General features: G+C 47.4%; 1 long non-coding RNA gene across 3 annotated transcripts in view; it reads right to left on the bottom strand.

Annotated features, from left to right (window-relative positions):
* Positions 1 to 15,823, bottom strand: part of LOC110407439 — a 77,525-nt gene that overhangs the window by 33,189 nt on the left and 28,513 nt on the right. The gene's annotated exons all lie outside the window — the stretch shown is intronic.

Consider the following 15,823-nt stretch of genomic DNA (forward strand, 5'->3'; position numbering starts at 1 on the left):
GCTGGAAGGAACCTGGGCCGGGAACTGGACTGTAACTCATGGGAATGATGAGTCATTTGAGATGAAACCAGGAGTCAATATTTGACAAATTAACCTTCTCAGAGAAAAGCAGGTCTCTAATACACCTGCTCCAGATGAAAGAGTCAAGATTTAAATAGGCACCAGATTTGCATAATACCCTTACGATAAGCAGCACTACAGCAAAGCCCCGCAATGCATGAAGGATTTATTTCATGTCTCGTACATTTCTGTATCCCAGAAGAGGCCATTCATCACTGTGCCAATACTTCAGAGATTTCACTGAAAGCTCCAACAGCTCTAGATTATCAAGGAATTATATATTTTTCCCCACTGAATAATCATTCCCAGAAGCCTGCTAGAAAAAAAATTCCAACTTTCATCATGTAGGTTAATGATACTGCAAGAGATGACATTCACTTTTAATGACTACACAGTCAAAGACATTGAAACCCTGCTTTTTGACCAGCTGAATTGATCTGTTCATTACCCTGTAATTTCCAGCTGTATTTAGATATGCACTCAACATCTTACTGACGGATCTTCCTCAATACCCTGACTACATACACCCGCTAAGAAAGAAAAAGATTTCAAAAGTTATTCCACTGTATCACTAATTAGAGATTCCTCCTGCTTTAGGGTCTGCAACAGTGGATACCCCGTTCCTCTGGCCCAAGTTTGACTATTTAATGCTGTCAGTGCAACGTCAGAGGAGAGCCAACACCAGCTCAAAGCTAGCGTTAGCCACAAGCAGTGTATTAAGAGTCAGGAGCTGGTCTGGAGGGCTTAACTCTCTTAAGCACCTCTTGAGAGCGCCAGGCTTGGATACGATAGTGATGAGGATATAAAGCCTTCCTGTAGCAACCGACAGATCGATCGATCCAGGAGCTACACCAGATTTCTCCCACCTGGAAAGAGCTCGGCATGCAGCACCTCACATTTGGTACTCCATGAATAATCCTTAAGCCCCCAGCCTCTGCTCTGACATACACGCAGTTTAATTCAATCAGATTTCCTCCAACGGGGAAGTGATTTTCAGGGCGCAAGGATCGTGTCAGACAGTGATGTTCAGAGTGGGAAAACCTTTTGATAAGGGGAAGGAGGTTACTGTAAATCAGAAAAAAAAAAAATCTGTAAAACTGCTGCTGGAATCGCTGGAAATTATTGCTGTGCTATTGGTTTCCTCCAAAGTTTTTGCTGCCTCTGCAGAGGCCATTGGAAAAAAGAACTATTACCGAAAGTATGCTTATATTTTAAAGGGACACTGTCAAGGATTGTGAACAGAAAACATGCACAAATCTCAGTGCTATGCTCACTCTTACTTGCAGTATCTCTTAACACTTGAAAACACTTCTGAACAGTATTAACATGCACAGTCACTAAAAGGAGAATGCCAGTGCATGAAGTGGAACCAGTACAGGGCTTCCTTGGCCTGTATTCATCTGAGCACCACAAATAACCTTGCTCATACAGCTCAGAGGACCTTGCTGCAGGATTGAGGTCTGCCTGTGCCACACAGCCCTGCAGCTCGGAGCCCAGCAGCCTGCTGCACCCAGATCCAACACGGCACAGAGCTTCCAAGAAGCACCCGAAACATGAAGATAGGTGCTGAGATCCCTCAACAGAAGGGCTGTAGTATCAGCCTAACCTTTAACAGGCACCCAGGAATCCAAATAAAACAAAAACACCGGGAAAACTCCCAACTATGGCTGTGCATAAAAGGAGCGTTCTGCTGCTCACAGGCAGATTCACTCCTTTTCCCCTTACTGCTTTTGTGACACGGCCAAACAGCTCCATCCCGAACAGGGACAGAGGGGCAGAAGGACTTTCTGCCCAGAGCTGTCTGTTCAGCTCCCTCTATCCCCAGCCCTGCAGAGCCCCATCCCTCCCACAGCCGCTGAGCACCTCCTGCCCCACAGCACTGATGGGGAGAGATGCAAAAATGGTCCACGTTTGTTTGCTTAAAAAACAGACAGAGCAAGTGCACCCAAACCATAGAGCAGCCCAGAGGCGGCCACAGGGATGGCTGCAGCCCCGCAGACCCCAGCCCTGTGCCCCACTCCAGATGACTTCATCACCCCTCGCTGCTGTGAGATCCCAGCAGGGCTGGTCGGCAGGACAGCTGTGCAGTGATCTACAGTAGGAAGCCTCTTTGGTAGAGGAACAATTAGGAGCGTAATCATTTTTTAAATGAAAACTGATCCAAACCTGACAGGGATGCCAGCACAGACAGAATCCCAGAGGACGGGGCTTGCTTGGGAGACTGCTGGAATTTCCTGCTTCTGCACCAATTAGAAATAGCACGAGATCATAATGATATATTCTGATGACAATGGACCGTGTCACTCATCATTTCACTTTTGGCCTGGAACTTGAAATTAAAGAAGAAATAATGGGAAGAAGGAACTTTTTTTTTTGCACTTAGGTTTCCTCAAAGACTCTTCAGGGAGGTGGAAGTGTTGCTCTTCCATCTGTATCCTTTCACCCATCCCATCTTTATAGACCCTCACCTGGCAAATTACATGTGTTTCTGGAATACGTTCTCAGGAATTCGAGTAAGGGATATTATAGTTATAAACAAGAACATCCGCACTGCCTGGCAGACAGTGTGCTCTCTGTGTTCGAGGAAGAATAAATCAGACATTTCAGAAAGCCTCAAAAAGGAAAAAAAAAGGGGGGGGGGGGGGGATATGAAAAAGCAAAGAAAATGAATTAGAAAAAATTTCTGACGGAGCTGGGAAATGGGGGGGGGAGGGAACTCATGAGGACATGGATCCATATGGATTTGGTGGTTCTCACTCCGAATTTCTGGGCAGCTTGTAACCTTTCATATATCAACACCATCAACAACCCCTGGAGACAGGCAAGAGCCGTTATCCCCACTGCTCTGCTGAGGGAACTGGGACAAGAGGAATGTGCACTCAACACAACCCAACATCTTGAATGCTGACCTTCTAACCCTCGATGGATACCTTCACGCTGGGCAAGGCTTCCTCTCCCTAAGTCGCATGGAAGTGTAACGAGCAGTAAATCTGTCACTGCCTCAGCTCCATGCTGACTAACCCGTCCGTCCCCCCACCCATTCCACAGCAAGCACTGCACAATGTTTCCAACTCTGATGACATCGTGGTTCCCACTGCTGGGAACCTAAGCCAGAACTCAGGTCCCATGTGTTTGGTACTGCGCATCTACCTACAATAAATAAGCCAGTTCTTGCAATTAGTGAAGCAAAGAGTAATGTAAGGTGGATGAGACCCCTGGAGGTACCCAGTCCAAGCCCAAGCATGGCCTTAGAGCCTTTGAAGATAGAAATGAGCTAGAGACCCTGTTGCTTTACTGTACCACCTTCCTTGAGCTCAAGCTATTATCTCTGCCGCTATTTTTACACCTCCATGACCCCGGCCAGCTGCCCAGCCTTCCTCCCACCCACAGCAGCCACCCCCCTACCCACAGGACTGTACATCTGCCAGGAGCCTTCCCTTCAGGGGTAAGCAGCTCTCCCTTCCCCACCAACTCCATTCTATACAACCAGCCACCATCTAGCCTGATGATGGGAAGAAGGGACGATGCCCTGGAACTGGTAGGGGGCAGCCAACTCCACCCATACAGCCCACTCCTTGCCTGTCTGGACATGGCTGGGGATGGGCTCAGGGCCAGACGCCCTGTCCTGGCAGACCAGATGCACCCATGAGCCTGTTAAACAGGGAAATCTCACCACTGTTTATGGCCCAACCCAGGCTCCCATGCAAGCCGTGAATCCCAAACTCCTGACCCAAAATGAAGGCAGAAGGTTTTCAAAATCTGGACCTCAGCCCAGAGCTGAATTTTCCAGCTCTGGCCACTTTATTTCACTGGTGCTTTTGCATTGCTGATGTCAATGTCATTTTAGGTAATAATACGTTTCAAGTCAAGTCATTGTCTGGCCTTCATGCACATACAAACTCTGACAGGCAAATAAAGAGAAAGAACATATATTTGATAGATTTAAAAGCTGTTTCCATTTGGATTTGCTTTTAATGGAAACATTCTGTGGGTCTTTGGTTTTGTAGAAGCTAGGGGGTGGATTTTGTGTGTGTGTGTGTGTGTGTGTGTGTGTGTGTGTGTGTAATAGAAGATTACTTAGGAGCCAAATTTGAATTAATGGGGTCCTGCCAGCCCCTTGAAACACTGCCTTCAAAAACTACAATCAAAGTGTTTCAAAACAATAGGACAGACACTGACGTGGGTACTGGAGATTGCTGAAGGGGTCTCCAGTTCATTGCCTGTTTTGTTGTTGTTGTGTCTTATAGGCTCGCTTTTAAAACATGATATAAAGTAAATGAAAATAGAAGTTTCACATGCAGATGTCATCTCGTGACTAACCCATACGTATTGCCATCAGGACTCAAGAACAGCACCATCCACTTGGAGTGGGACGTTCAAACCCATAAGCACACGTAGCACAGCACCAATAAGCAAGGACAAAGATATTCACATGCACATTTTGCACACACAGTTCAACACTTCAGTGCAATCTACGACAGCAGAGCAGCACGCTCATCATGTCAACACCAATGCAGCAACTCACCAAAGAAAATAATCCCCCAAAGAACCGAATATCATTCAGTGTCCAAGGGCTTTAAAAAGCATCAGCAGTGGAGGAGAAATAGACTTGCACGATTCATTCCTCTGCAAGCATTCACCGTGATTCTTACTGCAAATATTCATTTTGATAGATCCATATTATTACAAGTATTTGGCAGAGAACAAAATGGCAATGGAGTTGTTTCCCTCCCCCCCATATGACTGAGCAGAAGCTGTGCTGCTCTGTGGAGCTCCAAACCCCAAAGCAGCAGTCTGTCATGGAGAAACCTCCAGCAAGGTCTGGTGCCACTCAGCTGCAAACGTCCAACCTTCATGTAGGCATCACGTTGGCCAAACACATAAATCGGAACAAGCAGCTTCCAGGGGAACAAAGTCCAACACCTCTGCGTGAGGGATGCTACCCAAATTCCGCCATGCAGGAAGACTTCCAAATCTGCCCCACGCTTTCTGTTATTCTTGATTATACTGACATCTAAAGGTCATCACATTAACTGTACTGATCTTCCTGGCCTGATATTTTCCTCTTCTTTCCCCCCCGATCTAACCTCATCTCAAATCAGTGAACATTTGTTACACTGCTAAGAGAAAGGGAAAACTGGTAACATAGTAAAGACCTTCCTTGGGTTTGTTTAAGTGACTTAAGACTTCTTAGTATTCTTTTCCCTAAATTCTGTTGTTACAAATGCATTTGAAGGCTCAAAAAGACACAACATATTGCCTATCATATCCAAGGTAGTGAGCGTGATCTTCTTTATTACACCACTGAAGAAGAAGCTCCAGGGTTCCAGCAATATATGGAGGAATAAATATGACCCATAAATCATAACTTTCAACAGTAAATCTTCCTGTTATAACAATTCCTGCATTCTACACTCATCCAAACAGCTGGGCAGGGATACCTCACCCTGTCCCAAAACAATATCTGTGCATTATGTCCCAGGGGACAAACTGTGACTGAGATCTGTCCCCATGCCAGGTAGTTTACAAAACATTTGCAGAAAGCTCCTGGAGTGCCAGGTGAGGGGCAGAGCCAGGGATCCCATCCCCAGTGGGAAAATAGATGCCTGTGAGAGCTAACACCAGACGCAGCCCAATGGAAGTGATGAGAGGAAACAGTGCAAACTGGAATCAACACAGCATTTCAGAGGGGTAAAGCATGCATGGTGCCCTGCCCTCGCTGGCGTTTGCATGCCTTTGCTGCCAGACGTGAACAGCTACCTTTCTTAGCAAGATTCAAGCTCTACCTGTAGTACTCTGCAGTCTTTCCCCAGTGCCCTACTTAAAAAGAAGGGAAGAAAAGAGAAGGTCAGTGCCAAAGCCTCTGCCCCAGCCAGGGCAGCCCAGAATCCTCCCTGCAAGCAAACAACCTGGAAAACCAAGCAAATCCCCAAAGCCATTTTAAAAAGAAAGCCAGGTCTCAAACAGGGGTTAAAGAGAGGGCAAAATTATTCACATAAACTGTCTCCAAAGGGGAACATCCAAACGAAACAAGACATCCACTCAGCCACAACCCACCCCCAGACAAAGGAAAGCAGTCCCTGAGTTTGCCTTCTGTGTCAAAGAGGAGCTGAGAGCTCAAAGCCCCCACCACCATCCCCAAGTGCTCTGAGCCTTATTATTGCTATTTCTAATCCCGCACACACGGGCACAAAGCCGCTGCTGGCTCCCTGCAGCCAGCCCCCTCCAGAGGACAAGGACCCCAAGCTTGAAGGGTAAGCGCCAGCCCTTCCAAACCAGGCCACATTAATGCAGACTGGCACTGAATTAGCCACTAATCGGATTAGGAGAAATGGCTTTAAACTGACATCCAAGAGTGAAAAGCCCCCATCATCCCCACCCAGGCACAGGGCTTCAATCGAACCTGACCACAACAACCCCAAACCCGAAGCATTAAGTATTTGCCTTATTGCTGGCAGTTTTATCTTAATCACAGATGAACCAACTATACTTTGGGGGTAGGGAAGGGGAGAAATTGGGGGTTAATTAGCCAGATCAGAGGATCATAGAATCACAGAATCATTAAGGTTAGAAAAGACCTTTAAGATCCACTAGTTCAACCATCATCACATCACCACTATGCCCAATAAAACACGTCCCCAAGTGCCACATCTCCACGGTTCTTGAACACCTCCAGGGATGGTGACCCCACCATGACCCTGGGCAGCCTGTGCCAATGCAGCACCACTCTTAGAGAAAAAAAAATTCCTAATATCCAACCTGAACTTCCCATTTTGCAACTTAAGGCCATCAGCGCTCATCCCTTCCACTGCTACCTGGGAGCAGAGGCCAACCCCCACCTCACCACAACCTCCTGTCAGGGAGATGTAGAGAGCAGTAAGGTCTTCCCTGAGCCTCCTCTTCTCCAGACTGAGCCATCCCAGTTCCCTCAGCCACTACCCATATGACTTGTGCTCCACACCCTTCACAACTCCATTGCCTTTCTTCAGACATGACCCAGGGCCTCCATGTCTTTTCTGAAGTGAGGGGCCCAACACTGAACACAGCACTCGAGGTGCGGCCTCACCAGTGTTGGTACAGAGGGACAATCAGCTCCAGATCTGCTGGCTGCACTACTGCTGATACAAGCCAGGATGCTGTTGGCCTTCTTGGACACCCAAGCACACCACAGGCTCATGTTCATCCAGGCATTAACCAACACCCACACACACTTTTCCTCCATGCAGCTTTCCAGTCACTCTGCCCCAAGCCTGTAGCGATGCATGGGGTTATTGTGATCAAAGTGCAGGACCCAGCCCTTGTCCCACTGAACCTCATCCCATTGGTCTCAGCCCATCGATCCAGTCTATCCAGATTCCTATGTAGGGCTGGGGAATATGTCATAGCATTGGGGTGGTAGAAGCTGGCAGGGGTCTGGGAACAGCCAGGGCAAGTAGCAGTGAGGATGCCCTCAGCCCTAAAGAGCACATGTCAGAAGGACAGAGGAAAACAGGATGGCAGCATACATGGCTGCACCGCAGAGACACCAGCCCCTGCCCCCTGAACAGAGATGTCCTAAGGCACAATGCTGTGCATCTTGCTGCCAGGTGTGCCTGAACAGCTGCTTCAGACCCAGTCCTAGCCTCCTACAGACCCGTTTGCCCCTGTACATTCTCAGATGCCTACTGAAGCCTGAACACACATCACATCTCTTTCCTGTGGTCACCTCTTCCTGTTGCCCCATCACCTGCTTTGGTCAAAGTGCCATGAGCCAAGCAGCTCTGGGACCTCCCCCCCTCCATCAGATCTCATTGCAATCAGCCTGCAGTTTAAAGCCCATTTTACAGAGCTGTGAGTAAATAGCAGGAGGCTTGCAGACACACAACTACATCACTTTCATTTCCTTTGAGTAAAAAAAAAAAAAAAAAATAGAAAAGCAGAAGATGATAGCAAAGATGACTGCTGTGCCCCCAGCACACCCAAAGCAGCTGAGCACCAAGCTCAGGGACTTGAACTCAACACTACACAGAGCTGGGAACTGCACTTCCACAGGTGCTGCCACCAGACAGGAGGAGGGCCAGCACCCCCCAGACCATCACCCACATCACAAGCAAAAGCAACGCATCCTTTTTTCTTTCTAAATGCTGATCCTTTGCGAGGTCCTTTGCAAAATGCAGAAGCCTAATCCTGGAGCAAACCCACCCGTGGTTTTCAGGCACAGCACCCCAGGATGACGTGGATTTTTGCCTGAGTAACAGCCCCAGAGTTGGGCTCCAGTTGTTTTGACTTCCCTGGCAGACTGATATCATTGGCACGCTAAAACAAGGGGTTGGGTTGCTTTCCTCGCCACGACCTCCCTTCACCGAATTAGAAGGTTTATTTGTTCTAAGATAAAGTACGGTGACACATTAAAGATGCCCACATTTTCCTTCTTAGATCAGCTTGACATCTGTTTCAAAAACGTTATGAAACACTCTCTGAACCTGCTGTGGAATTGGATATTATGGTATTTCACCAAGCCGTGGTTCGGGCGAACTTTCACCTCCAAGTGAAAGTTTGAGTGTTGAAAGTGAAAACAGAGCACTCAGAGCCTTTCCCTGGGACAGACCTTTCAGTGACACTGGATGTAGGGAAATAATTGCAGATGGTATTGTTGTGGGGGAAATATCACCTGCCATGAAATTTCACCCTGAGCGAACATTCAGTTGTTATAAGATCATATCGTTGCGCTGCTTCGTTGTAACACATTCAAGGCTGCAGACTTGAGCAAGGTCATTCCACAGGAAACCTGCGCACAACAACAGGGTTTTGTTCCTCGTGGCTAATGATACTGTAACAGGAGGGAGGGGAGAAGCCTATCACAATATTTTTGGAACAGATAAAACAGCCTTCAATGAAAGCGGGTGCTTGTTTCATACCCATTCACGTGAAGAAATGTCATGTTTCCATGTTTCCAGTGGAGGAACACAAGCAGCAGAACTGCAGTATAAGTAGGAAAGAGTGATTTTTAACAGTCAATGGAAAAAATTGTATGTACATTATATATTAATATGTAAAAATGATAAAGCTTGTCTTCACTGATTTGTTTACACGCAACCCAACAAAAAGCAGGGAACATAGCTCAAGGCTGACAGAAGACTTCTGCCTGGAGAAAGGAATCCAGAAAGCGTATTTTATCTGTGTAGATGTTACAACAGAGCAGTGATGCTTACAAAACCACTGAGCTCTGCAGCCTGCTGCCTTTGCAGACCTCGGGGCACTGAGAAGATCTCTTTGCATAACGTCTACATGCCAAAGCCTCCTTGCCCCACAGGTAAGGAATTGACTTGACACGGGAAAATCAATACGGGGGAAAATGAGAACCAGGCCATCCCATAAGCAGACATTCTGCTATGTGTGCATTTACAAGTCCTACTTTCATAACCCTAAAAGATTGCAGCCATCTGCTTTGCAGGTGCCGGAGGTGGAACCCTGAACAGCAGCCACTGTGAACAGCACCGTGAGTGGCATCCCATCCCAGGGCTGAGCAGCATCTCCCCTCCTCCGGCAGCATGCCCAGGGCTGGAAGAGCAGGGAAAGCAGCAGGCATCTGTCCCACACCCTCAGTAGGACCCAGACACATGCATGTAGTGCAGGAAGATGCTGGGGTATGCTGGCAGGGGCCTGCAGAAAGAGCAGTCCAGGGCAGGTGCAGAATCCAGGGCACCATGAGCCCCACCAGTGGTCAGAGCTGCTGCATGCAAACTCCACTTTGTTCTCTTCTCCAGTCTCACTCCAGTCAGTTCAAGCCCTTGCAACTGCAACCACTAAATCTCAATTGCTTTTTTTCTTGATAAAGCCCTTTCTTTTTTTCTAACTAATAACCTCCCCCCCCCCCCCCCGAAAACACTCTTAAAAGCGTTTTACAACCTGCTAACAGCTAAGGAAACAGCCTGAAACAATGTCACCCTAAATGCAGACAATTGTGCTTTTAATTAAGATTCACAACTTTTTTTTTTTTCTTTTTTTTTTTGATTGAAGGCAGTGAAACTACAATGAGTGCATTCAATCACAGGATTCTCCATCACCTCTAAGCTGAGCCTCCCCAGGGCACCAATGCCCCCTGGCACCCTTCACTGTGTCCTGCAGCCCTGTACAGCCTCAGACAAGCCAGGAATGGCACGAAGTGACACCAAAAAGCACTTTGCAACTTCAGCACTGCCCCTTCATTCAAGTCTATGGCAAACCGTGCTCAGCGTGGAAGTGTGAGAAACACACAGCTGCCCCCAAAGGGGCTGTAACGTGGGACTCTTCCAACAGTCCCGTTTGCATCTTTGAAATGCAGGCACCCAGGGCACGTCTCCTGGGGACAGTAGCACACATGAAAATGATGGTGAAAGCTGAGAAAGTGCCCCATCCTTCAAACACCCTTGCTGGGGAGCCACTAAATACCTCCTGCTGTTACTATTTTAATTGGTGGGTGAATTTAATGGCCACGAGAGGAGCTGGCTGCTGGTCCCCACTGCAGAGCCTCAGCTCACCCACACGAGCACCATGCCTCACACTCCCCAGGAGATAAACCACCCCTGAGGAGACCCCAAGCAGACTGCCAACACAGTACCAATGCTAAACAAGAAGCTGGAGAACAATGAGCTAGCAGGACGTACACACAGACCTCCTAACCTGAGGATGGCCTCAGCCGCTCTGATTGCTGCCCGCAGGCTCAGCCTACCAGTCAATGAGGCCAGACCCTCCTTGGCCCCTCCGTGCTCTCCCCAGGACTAAACTTAATGCAACAGCTTGATGCAGTGACCTCTGCAGCCACGTGTCGCTGGCTTTATGAGGATGGAATGCAGTGAGGCTGCAGACATGGGGCCTAGCAACAGAAGCAAGGCAAGCAGTAGCTCTGCAGGAGGGCTTGCATGCATGAGAGTTGGGTTGCATTCTGCATGCACAAGAGCTTGGTTGCATTCTCCATCAATGTCAACTCAACAAATGAAGTATTACCTGCATTTCCTGCCTGAGCCTAGCCTGACCAGCAAGCCGGGAGGCTTCTTCCTGCCAACCTCCACCTCCATCCTCTTCTTCTAGTGGCTGGAGAAGCATATTAGTATATGGTGATGCTCATACAGAAGGAAGAGGTTTCAAAGAGAAGAGATGCAAGACTTGGTGAGGCATTGCAACAGGCTGCCGAGGTGGAGTCACCATCCCTGGAGGTTTTCAAGAAAAGGGGAGATGTCGTACTGAGCGATGTGGTTTAGTGGTATGGTGGTGATGGGTTAATGGTTGGACTAGATGGTCTTAGTGGTCTTTTCCAACCTTAATGATTCTACGATTCTACAGCCAAAACCCCCAAACAAGGCTGCACATGACATGCATCCCAGCAAGACTTGAAAAACCAGCACCTACAAGAGCACTCTTCTCAGACAGTGACCTGATTAAAACAAAAGCTTCAAGAGTTTAAACACACGAGCAATAGCGTTTAGACGGTAACTTCTCACGAAGACTGTAATGGACCAAACAATTCCCCTGAGCTCAGGAGAATGGGATATGTAGTACTAAACAGATTAGAAATGCATTTTGGTCTCAGAGGAACAGTCAGTGTGGGGGTAGCCTGCCACTCCACCTCCTGCATTCACCAAGGTCAAACACGTGAAAGCAGCATTTTGGCCACAGCAATCTGCACACCTCTCAATTTCCAACCAGAGCAAAGGAAAGTGCCAACCATGGAAGATACTCAGAACACAGGCACACCCTAAGGGAAAGAGCTGCTCGAATGGCAGCCACAGAGCCTTCTTCCTCATAAACGCCAACACTATGCCATCAGGTTTATACTGCACTTTGTCAGAACTAAACAACTTGGATAGAGAGGAGGAGAAAGGAAAAGCAAGACTTGGTGTATGAGCCTCCTGCAGGTGTGAGCTGTGCCTGGGACGCCAAGCAAGAGGCACATGGGTTTGCTGTGTTACGTAGCCAAGGCAAACAAGACACCAAGCAAGATCCAATTCTGGCCCCCTCAGGATCCATAAAAGCAGCCTCTGGGAGCTGTGGGGGGCACGTTAGGCCTAATTGTGTCTTGTTTAACTTGGCTCTTCAAACAGCAAGGCTTTCGCTGCCTTGGCTAGAGTCAACGCTCTCACACCTTGGTGGGACTTACCTCCTCTCTTGGCTTGGCAATTAAAATCCCTAATGTTGAAACATGTTAAATGTTTTTGATCAAAACCCACTTATTTTTACAAGAAATAGTCAGGATGACGTGCTGAGAACTCTCCAGTGCCTCAGGGAGAAGCAGACACAACTCACAGAAGAAGGGATCCTCCCCTTCATACTCTTTAGATATTCTCTGGTTGCCATCACCTCTCTCTGGATTTTCGCCTCCTAACTGCAGCAGAACAGACCCACATCAAGCAGACGATCAGTGGTGATGTACCTGTGTCTGCAGAGCAGTGTCCAAATCCCAGTTGCCTAATTGCTCACTGCAGCCACTGCCACACATGCAAAGCAAGCTGAAGAGAGCCTTTAAGCCTCAAAATCCACCTGAGGGTAATCTGGTGACTTCCAAGAGCTGTAGGAAGTGAACAATTGGCCCTACACGGCATTTTTTCCACATAGGCATAGCCTTTGCACCACAGAGCCCACTCCATGAGCTCATCTTGAGCCCAAGACAAGCCCCATAGAACTCCACTACATTTCCTTGCCACCAAGCACATCACTATGCTCACAGACACTGAAGCTCAGATCAGACAGCCCGCAGCACAGCCTGGGAGCTGTGCAAGAGCGTGTGAAACTCCCAAGGATCTTGCAGAACGGACTTGCTCCCTGATTTCCTTCCACATTTATTTTGGCCCAGTGTGGAACACAACCGTTTGCTCATACAGAACGGGTCCAAGCTGGAGGAATGGAGGATGAGGTGCAATATTGTCACCCTTCCAAAAAAACTAGGAGGGATTCGTTAGTCTGGTACAAAGATGAAGAAAACTGAGGTGGAAGAGACACCAGGAGCTCAGCGCTTCCTCGCACATATTCAGCAGCAAAACCACTACGTTCAAAGAATTGTACTTAATGGCAACCTCTGGGGCAGGACAGGACAGCTCTTGCAGGCCGCTCCAGCTTTGCTTGCCCTGTGAAAGCCTCAGCTGTTACTGCTGGGCAGCACCCCTGAGCAGGCAGGAGATAGGCATCTTTCCCCAGCACAGCATCTCATCTACACCTTATATTGTTCATTAACAGTAGGTTTAAAGCTGATCTGATGGCTTTGAGGCCTACTTGTGCCCTCCTCCCCAACTCGGTGGTGTAACCCTATGCCCCCCTTACACACAGGGTACCCAACCAAATCATTTTTCTCCTGCCTCAGGGAACTCTTTTGGTCATCGCCCTCCTTCTTCTGCAAGACCAGCCCTCCCGGCCATCACAATTTCACCCTTGCTGCTGTACCCAACAACTGCATGTTTCAGAAGCAAGGAAATGCCAAGAAATGTTCCCTTACACTCCTACACTGAAAAAAATTGTCACTTGCTTGGTCTGTGGCATGCTGCATGAAGAGGCAATCCAAGAATGTATTGTTTTCCTCCTAAAATAAAAAATATTTTTAAAAAAATCACAAAGCCCACCAGCTGCTTAGTGCTTTGCAGGTTCCTATCCTACTTGCCTGAAACTTTCCTTCTCATCCTTGCCAACTCAAGCACATTCATCTGGCATACATCTCTAGGATTATCGTTTTGCAAGGGTGTTTGGTGCCTTTTTCTAGTTTCCACCTCCTTTTCTTATTTCTGCTCTGTTATTTCCAACACCTTTTGATCAGTTAATGCATTGAACACAAGGAGAGGCAACCAGATAAATCAGCAGCCCACCGTGTCCCGTCACCCCCACTATAACCACGTCCAGATGCTTCAGTGGAAGCTGCAAGAAGTCTGCTGGAGACAGTTAGCAAGTTTAAAATGCATCCACCCTTCTCCGTCTGTTATCGTGTTGTAATATTTCCCCTTTCAGCCTCAAATACAAATGTAATTTGCAATACACATAGCCCTCATCCCAAAACAGCACGGAAGAGGTAGAGCTGGACATTTACCCTATCTGCCAACTAGCCCAGGCGCGACACAAACTTGGAGTCAAAACACAAGAAAACCTGTGGCATGAAAGCATGCAGCTCCTTGCCATGCACGTACAACAATCCTGCTTCTAACCTTACCCACCATCCCTGCACCTGCCCCACCGTGCATTTTTATTTTGGGCAAGTTTGCGAGGAGGACTGCAATGGGATTCCCAGATTGCTTGGCCACGGCACACTGTGCCCTTAGTGCCTCCTTCCATCTGCTGGTGACAGCCTGCACAATACCTTTCAGATTATATTTGTGTCTTGAAGGCACCCGATTGATTTTCATGGGCAGTTTGTTCACTTACGTACTGACAGGTAGTGAGCCTCCAATTTATAGCAAAAATACCTCATCTGAACCCATAAATTCATCACCTTGCATTGAAACGTCAGCTCACTCCTTTTGTTCCACTTCTCCTGCTGAGGCTGCCCAGCAGCACAACATCAGCATGGGCCTACTCTGCACAGATAGGAATATTCACTGATGGGGAATACTTGATAACAGTAGCCACAAGGTGATTTCATAGGACTCCAGTATCTCATGAGCTGAGGGCTCTTCTATCAAGAAAACCAGCCACATGGTATGGAAGCAGTTTCATTAGACCAACCTAAAAATCTTGTCTTAATTCCTACTGTCTACAGCTAAATTAATAATTTCCTGTGGTGCATTAACACTACATTCCTTGTCTCAAACACGCGAAGCTTAAAAAAAAATCATTTGTAACCAATCCAATACACCTAAATCAAAGCCACATCCCATCCCACCTTCCCTACTCCTATGTCATTAATGATGTTTCCTCCGAGATTCATTGCAAAGCTTTTCCTGCTATTCAGGTCACACTGAAAGGTCTGTAGTTACCCATTACCACTAAGTCTTTTGTTACAGTCACTATAAAAACACAATTAAAGCTGGATTATGGTACACTTATGTGGAACAATATCTTAATCTGCAAATGGTCCTGTGGAAGCCACATTTGGAGTCAGATCCTTGCTGGTGCAAATAAGAGAACTGGAACGGAGCCCAGAGGAGATTAATACAACAGAACCTCACTAATTCACGCTAAGGGCGAGGAAACCACATCGACTCTTTCAGACTGAAATGAGCAGGAACTACAAATAAATGCATCACAAAATACTCTCCTTTTGAATTTCAAATCGCTCTCTCTGAGCAAGCATCATGGTGCGCCGAAATGAGAGGAGCATGCTATATATAGCTAATGAAATCTTGCTAACATTAGACAAGGCTATAGCATCTGTTACTAAATCTTTGCTGAGGAGTGTAGATAGACCACCAGGTTTCCAGAGAGCTTATAAGAAAAGCAATTTATTGAAGTGAAGCTTTGTCAGCTTCTATTGTGCATAAATACAACATTAAATTGAGGCTTAATATTTACTGCCGTGTCATCCCAGCAGGCAATTATCATCAGTGCCTGAGGCCAGATCCTCAAGTGATGTAAAATACCAGAGCACCAGCGATTTCACCGACTGTTTTTATCGCTCTTTTATCGCCAGTTTTCAATCCACACAAAGGAAATTACGCCCAAGGCATGGCTGCAGGGCTCTGACCTGCTCTCACAAACTCAATCTGCATCTCCAGGATGGCCTGTTCTGGGAGATTTTCACCTTAAAAACACTTCAGCACCCGAGCGCAATGCCAGAGGCAGCGTGCTGGAGCATCTCGCTGCGTGTGATGTAAGGCAGAACCCTGCGGGT

This window comes from Numida meleagris, chromosome 17, assembly GCF_002078875.1.
Source record: "Numida meleagris isolate 19003 breed g44 Domestic line chromosome 17, NumMel1.0, whole genome shotgun sequence".
NCBI lineage: Eukaryota > Metazoa > Chordata > Aves > Galliformes > Numididae > Numida > Numida meleagris.